Source organism: Hyla sarda, chromosome 1 (assembly GCF_029499605.1).
Source record: "Hyla sarda isolate aHylSar1 chromosome 1, aHylSar1.hap1, whole genome shotgun sequence".
Classification (NCBI taxonomy): Eukaryota; Metazoa; Chordata; class Amphibia; order Anura; family Hylidae; genus Hyla; species Hyla sarda.
This window is the reverse complement of record NC_079189.1, coordinates 499,026,711-499,034,307: the sequence shown is the minus strand read 5'-3', so window position 1 is coordinate 499,034,307 and position 7,597 is coordinate 499,026,711. Positions and strand designations below refer to the sequence as shown.

The 7,597-nt window shown below is 39.6% G+C and overlaps 1 long non-coding RNA gene across 1 annotated transcript in view; it reads right to left on the bottom strand.

Annotated features, from left to right (window-relative positions):
• Positions 1-1,355: 1,355 nt before the first annotated feature.
• The window catches only part of LOC130288969 (uncharacterized), a 30,234-nt gene continuing 23,992 nt past the window's right edge, over positions 1,356-7,597 (bottom strand). Inside the window, exon 4 of the long non-coding RNA XR_008847460.1 lies at positions 1,356-3,561. This is a non-coding gene — a long non-coding RNA (uncharacterized LOC130288969). The remainder of the gene's footprint in view (positions 3,562-7,597) is intronic.

Here is a 7,597-nt window from a genome sequence, read left to right as displayed (position 1 = left end):
AGCCTATGGGAAATATATATTACTGCATAACTTCCAAACAGCTAGAGATATTTCGATAATACTCGGTCACATGTTACTAATATGTCCACGAAAAATATAGGATAGTTAATTTAACTCTAACCTAACTACCCTCATTTTCAAGGGTTGGGGTTTTTGTTTAAAGTCCAATGCAAATCTAGGGGAAATGTATGTTCCAGAATAACTTCCGTATGGCTGGAGATATTTCGATAATCCTTGGTCACATGTTACTTATACGTCAAATAAAAATATATAATAGTTAAATTAACCCTAACCTACCCCCATATGTAAAGGATGGTTTTTTTTTTTCTTTCAAGTCCCATGCAAGTATATGGGACTTTTGGTGCCTTACTCCACAAGCTCTGCATCTCCTGGTGAATGTGTCAATTTGGCTGGCATTCCATGCCCCACCTTGCAAAGACACGCCCACCATTTAAGCCACACCCATTTTATGTTCAGCTCACAATATCTTTACAACTCAGCCCCACCTGAGGACGGGAAATGAGGATTAGAAATAAGGAAGGGATAGGAGGTCCGGATAGGAGGATTAGATATGGGGACGGGATGTGAGGACAGGACATGAGGTCACGATATGGGGATGGGATATAGGAGCTGACCTATTTTATTTCTTTTTTTTTTTTTTTTACTTTTAAAGCTCTTGTAATGTTTATATGATAAAGATTATTTTTTTTTTTTTAAATGTATAGTTGGCATGTAACACTACATTTCCCCTGTACGGTCAAATGTGGCTGGTGATAATAGCTGTCCGCCAGTGGTTAGAAAAGATGCACTATTAAAATCATAATTCATTTGTAAGACAACCGATTTGAAGTTTCACATTTCACTGGATATATCAATGATTGCCTATCTAGCCCTTGAAAAAGAAGGTGTGTGTGTGGTTTAAAGCACTATGATATTTTATATCTCTGGGTATATATAATATTAAAACTAGATATAAGAAATTAATAAGACATCTGCAGCAGGGTCAGATAGCCAGCCTATACAATTAACCCTTGAATTACATGTCTTCAAGCTTACCTGTCATTATCAGTATTATCAATCATAGTTAAAAACACAGACAGTGGAGATCATTTTTAAAACTTTTTCCCCAGCATAAAATATTTTTTTCCCCATTTTTTTGTTTGAGAAATATAATAAAAGATAAGTCTTATCAGTGTTATTACAATTGGAAAATTGGTCCCGTTTTCTGCCGAAGTGGTAGTTTTTGGAAATAATATGGTAGCACAACATTACTTTAAGGCTGGATAACCCCTTTAATTTTTACATCTTTAGTTGTACTGCTGTAGAAGACAGGACAAATGAGAACACAGTTTGAAACCATTAGAGCTTGCATGTTTATTGAACAAATTCTACTAAAATGTTAAAATACATTGGGTACTTGAAGTGCATTATTAGAGATCACATTATTACAAAAGCTTGCCTTTTTTTTTTTTATCAATACACAACTGCAACCATACATATATGCCACAACTGCTTAATATTGATTAAATTGCTCTATTATATACAGCACAGCTGATATCTTTCTACTCATACAATAGAACACTCAAAAAACGTAAGAAAAAAAATTACAAGAAAAAGAAATCATAGGCTAAGCATGCACTGTCTATAACAGTCAAAAGCTACAACAGCTCAGAGTATAGTCCGCACTGTGAAGGAAGAGCTAAAGACTGTGGTATATATAATAAACAAAAAACATTAAAAAAGTGTTAAGGTGGGCTTCCAGATTGTGTCTAACACAACAGCATTTCAAGAGTAGTTTTACTTTGTCACTTGAGAGCAAGAACAATAAAAAAATCTGTAATTTTTTTTTTTACTTCGCAACATAAAAAGAAATAGTATGCAAAATTATTAGCTGCCTCGTTCCTAAAATTACCTGCCACAGACCCAGGACATTTACAAAAACATGCCCTTTTCTCTTATATACTCCTTCTAAAACAGAGAGAAAAAAATAAAAAGATTTCTACAAGGTTAGTGAAACATTATTGCTACAGTTATCGAATGTAGGAGAGGGGCATAGATTATCGAGAATAGGTAAATTACAGTTTTGTGATTGCTCCTACTAGAATAGCTGAATGTTGGCGTATCTACCCTGAATTGTAAAAACGAAAAGTAAAGAAAATTTTTACTTGTCTGACTTGCCCTGTTAGCAGTTATTTACCCTACAAAAGCCACACTGTAGACAAGAGAGTCAGTCCTGCCTATAGAACAACAATCAGGAAAAAATACCAACACCTTCTTAGAACATGAAAAAAAGAAAACTCCCGTCAGAGCTACCTTGCCAAGGAGCATGTTTAGAAGTCCAAAATAGCACCATTCATCAGTGTCTCAAATCCTGTGGCAGCTTCTCTGTCACTTACCACAAGGAAACAATGTGTTTCAAACAACTATTTCTATACATTAAAAAAGTGTACATGGATAAAATATAGAGATATACAGACAATGAATGAAAATAAAGGAAGCGAGTATGCTACATCTAGGTGAACAAGATACATGATATAAGGGGGACTCTTAGCCTCAGAGAGGGTAGTTAAGTGTCAAAGTGCATCCATCACTTACACACTGTGATGGCAGACATTTCCGGAGTTAAACTGAGGCTTGGTTCACACCGCTGTTTGCATCCGACCTGTTAAGTTTTGTTTTCTTGAGCCAATCAGACCCTGAAACGGGTCAGATGCAAACAGCTACTACTGGGTCATGACAGACCCCATTCACTTGCATGGGGTCTGTCGGTGACCCAGTAATTTTTTAGGATTTTAGCAGAGAAAAAAAAAAAAAAAATAGTGCTTGCACTATTTTTTTTCACCGCCAAACTCTCGTCCTTCTGGTTGGATTGCCAACGGAAGTCCGAATAGCAGAGTCCAACGGCAATGTGAACCAGGCCTAACATTCACAAGAATACGGCCTATCCATTCATAGGGACTAAAAATACTATGGAGGTATCATATACCCAACATGTAGGAATTGCCATTAGTTTGTAGTAAATACTTAGGTTACTTTCTTATGAATGCCATTTTAGCTCATGAAGCGACTACCTCTACAGTGAGTAAACAACAGGTGAAAAAAGTAGCAAACTGTTACTGAAATTGAATGCTTTAAGTTACCGGTTTATTGTGAACGGAGGTGCTTGAGAAGAGGAAGACGTTGCTGTGGTAGAAACAGGCCAAAAGGCCCACCTGCACTGTGTGTAAACATGGATTCAAATTGTGAAGATTCACCTGACCTAGTTGGTAAAAACTGAGTTAATAGTACAACTTTGTCTGTGGTAATTCTCTAAAGCAAGGCTCAGAGTCCCATATAGTCTTACACTTGATGATATACACAGGAACAGTTCCCAATATATGACATCATGAGCGTGTCAATGACCATAAACCAAATGTACTACACATGGAAGACATACAATTAAAAAAGGAAGAGGTAATTAATTTCAGTGAAATGATGTCCGCAACCATTTTCTGGAGTCCGGAGTCTGTCTGCCGCGTTGTTCTCTTTGTGGTCGACACTTCTAGGTAGATGGAGAGTCCCCTGGTAAAGGGAAGAGAGAATTATTTTGGGCAAAATATAGAGTAAAAAACTGTTACTGTAAAAGAGGAATCGCATAGAGAAAAAATATATCATCTAATAACTGTGACATAGGTAGTAAGAGTTCTTGTATGATTTATGAGGATATACTATAACAGGACATTGATGACAGCACTAGTAACATTTTTAAAGAAAGGTTTCCCTTGAGGGTCATAGGGGGAGAGTCATCAAAACCTATGTAGAGGAAGAGAGGTGCAGTTGCCCATAGCAATCAGATTGCTTCTTAAGTTTTTAAAAAGGCCTCTAAAAAACCCCAAAGAAGCAATCTCATTGGTTGCTATGGGCAACTGTACCACTCTTCCTCTACATAGGTTTTGATAAATCTCCCCCATTGTGTCCAAAATATCATACCCACTTCGGACTCTGAACCTGGTACCAGACATACGTAAGTCGATTCTTAAAGGGTAACTAATTAAAACAAATTTTTGCTATTGCACTCCTTATGGTAACTAAAAAATATTTCTAATATATTTTGTTTTAAAAAAAAAATGTTTTATTTGTGCTTAAAAAAAGCTCAAGAGCACATTCCCCTCCCCCCCCCCCCCCCCCCCCCATCTCATACACAGACTTTAGACCGAAGTCCAAACACAGAAAGTGCAGCCTGGAATGCTGAGTGGGGTGTGTCCAACCTCATCTAATCATAAATCCTCTCACACTTAACTGCCATATGCTGTTGGTTGGACCCCCTCCCCAACCCCCCTTTCAGCACTCAAAACCACATTTAACCAAATAATGTGCACAATATTTTTTCATTTTGGATATTGGTGCTGTAATTTTAAAAAGAGAAACATAAAAATGTGTTTGCGTTTGGACTCTGTTCTGCTCCATGATAAATAGAACAAAATAATATGGAATATGCGCTTATTTCCACAGCCCTTCGACATAAGTGTCGAATAAAGTGACACCACACTACTTCCTTGCCACTGCTAAAAAATGTTATCGATATAGCCATAGTTATACTGTATGCTTATAGTCCATGGTGCACTGGGGGGTGGTAGCCCGGACCACTCCTGTAGCCCCATCTGAGCACATAGCCAGAGCTGCCCCTCAGCAGTGATATGGAGCCAAGGCTGATGCCCGATCTCCCGCTTGTGTTGTGTTTCAGAACTGTCAAATGGCTCGACGTCACTGCCAAGATGCGGCTTGATGGTTCAGCGTAGCTACAGGAGTAGACTAGAGTGGTCCAGGCGACTGTCCCCAGTGCACCAATGGAAAGTAAGCATTACTGAAAATCTCTAGCTATATCAATATATTTTTAGCAGTAACAGGAAAGCCATTTAGTATTTAAACATGTTCATTCTTTCGGCCAATTAATTTCCCCAACAGAATTTACAGCCGCCGAAATTCCGCAATGTGAATGCAATAGGGGAAGACTCATTCACACCAATGTTTAGGTGTGTGTGCCGGATGACTGAAAATGCCAGTAGGAGGCTCGAAACGTCACGGTCCCACCCCGCTCGTGATGTCACGGCCACGCCCCCTCAATGCAAGTCTATGGGAGGAGGCCTGATGGTCGCCACGCCCCCTCCTATAGACTTGCATTGAGGGGGCGTGGCTGTGACGTCACGAGCCTCCGGAGCTGCATCCTTTGGATAGGGGATAAGATGTCTAAGGGCGGAGAACCCTTTTAAGACTAGTTTTACTCCTAGAATAGCAACCAAAGCACAGATACATGCTGTGGCAGATAAATCATCTTTAACAGTTCATGTTTACACTGATTAGAGTTTATCATCCAAATCAGCCAGAAGGAGAACACTAATATGTATTTCTTATTAAAATATGATTCAATCAACAGAGCTGTCTTTCTTGTCAGTTAATAGACTTTATAGCATAGGGTGTTTTTTCTTCCAGCCCGGCTGTGCTGCAGGGTGTGGGTGTCAGCAACAAAACATCAACTGCATACTGACTGCAGTCTGGGAAAACTTCCCAAAGTATTGTGTGGGGCAGTTCCTTTCAGCTGTGAAAATATTTAGGGAGATGAAAGGTGATAGTCTGCTCAAATATGATGAGACCTTTCCAACCAGAAGTCGTACGGTTTTCCTAGCAATAAAGTAAAATGCTCATATACACTGGAACCATATACGAGATAAAAATGACAAACTGATATGACTTTAACAAATGTGTCCTCTGCAGATTCTTGATGATGAGGCAACACGTGTTTACTTTGTTTAGTTTGTTCTGCTTAAAACTTCAGAGGAAACGTGGTGTTTCAGAGATTTCCACCAGCTCACTTAAAAACAGGATGTCAACACTAACTACATGAAAGTTCTCCTGCTATAAAGGAAGCACTGCTGCCCACACACAGGCTGATTCTGTGGTTTAGCCTGGGAGGCTAAAAATAACATCTGGTTCCACCATGGCCAAACTGGACGTTTTCCATGCCTAGAAATAGGATTAAGTAGGGGCTCTATTAGGGTGGTCTTAAAGGATACCTGTGGTCAGTTAGAAACCACAATGGTTTCTATGCCTCCCTTTATCAATAGACAGCAAGCTGGGTGGTAACTTTCGTTCAATAGGGAATGTGAATTTTAAGGGGTACTCCGCCCCTAGACATCTTATCCCCTATCCAAAGGATAGGGGATACGATGTTTGATCATGGGGTCCCGCCTCGTCAAAAAACCCAGTGTCAGACAATACTGGAGCGGGGACGTCCTCTACCAGACCACACTCTACAGTATGGCCATGACACGGGGACGGTTCGAGGCCATACGGAAATTCCTGCATTATTACTGATAATACAGCATGCCCCCCCCCCCCCTTTACAAAGTGAGGCGGTCATAGACCTAAGAGAGCTCTCTGTAGATTAGTCTCTTATCAGTTTTAAGGGGAGGACTCCTCTTCCGCCAGTACATTTCATTGAAGTGGGCGATGTATGGCATGAAACTTTACAAATTTTGTGAAAGTACTTCAGAGTACATTTGCAAGTTTAGAGTATATGAGCAACGAGATTCCCGTATTGAACCCCCAGAATGTCCCCCCACTTTGGGTGTTGACGGGAAAATAGTTTGGGACCTTTTGCACCCATTGCTGGATAAGGGTTACCACGTGTAAGTGGACAACTTTTATACCATAGTACACTTCATCCATTCCTGGAAAATACATTTCGGGAACATCCGTCCATTCCAAATGTCAAGTCCCTCCTATACACCTTCCCGGCTGGGGGGGGGGGGGGGTGTTACATGTGGGTGTTTCTTTTTGTTACTTTCCACTGAATATATGTAACCGTCAGCTACTAATATGCCATAGGCCTCAAATACAAACATAGCTCTGTGACTCACAGCATATTGCGTCCACATAGGGGGTATTTCTATACTCATGAACTTTTTATGTCCACACATGGGGTATATCCATACTCCAGAGAAATGGGGTTACAAATTTTGGGGGGCATTCTCTCCCATTACTTTGTAAAAAGTGAAAATTTGGGGGGGGGGGGGGAAACTATTTTTGTGAAAAAAAAAAATTATAATAAATTTACAAATCCAAATTTACCGAAAAGTCGTCAAACACCTGTGGGGTGTTAAGGCTCACTGGACCCCTTGTTATGTGCCTTGAGGGGTGTAGTTTCCAAAACAGTATGCCATGTAGGTATTTTTTTTGCTGTTCTGGAACCATAAGGGCTTCCTAAATGTGATACGACCCCCAAAAACCATTTCAGCAAAATTCACTCACCAAAATCCCAATGTCACTCCTTCCTTTCTAAGCCCTGTAGTGCACTTTACACCCACATATGAGGTATTCCCTTACTTGAGAGAAATTGGGTTACAATTTTTGGGGGGGGCTTTTTCTTTTATCCCTTGAAAAATTGTAAAAACTGGGTGCACAAGAACAGGAGTGTGTAAAAAATGAAGATTTTAAATTTTCTTTTAAACACCAAGAAGGACAGGTCGTGGAATTTTGGAATTTACAGGATCGCTAAAATAATGTATAACAAAAAAAAAAAGGAAACAAAATGTTCAAAACATCCCAGATGTACTTGAAC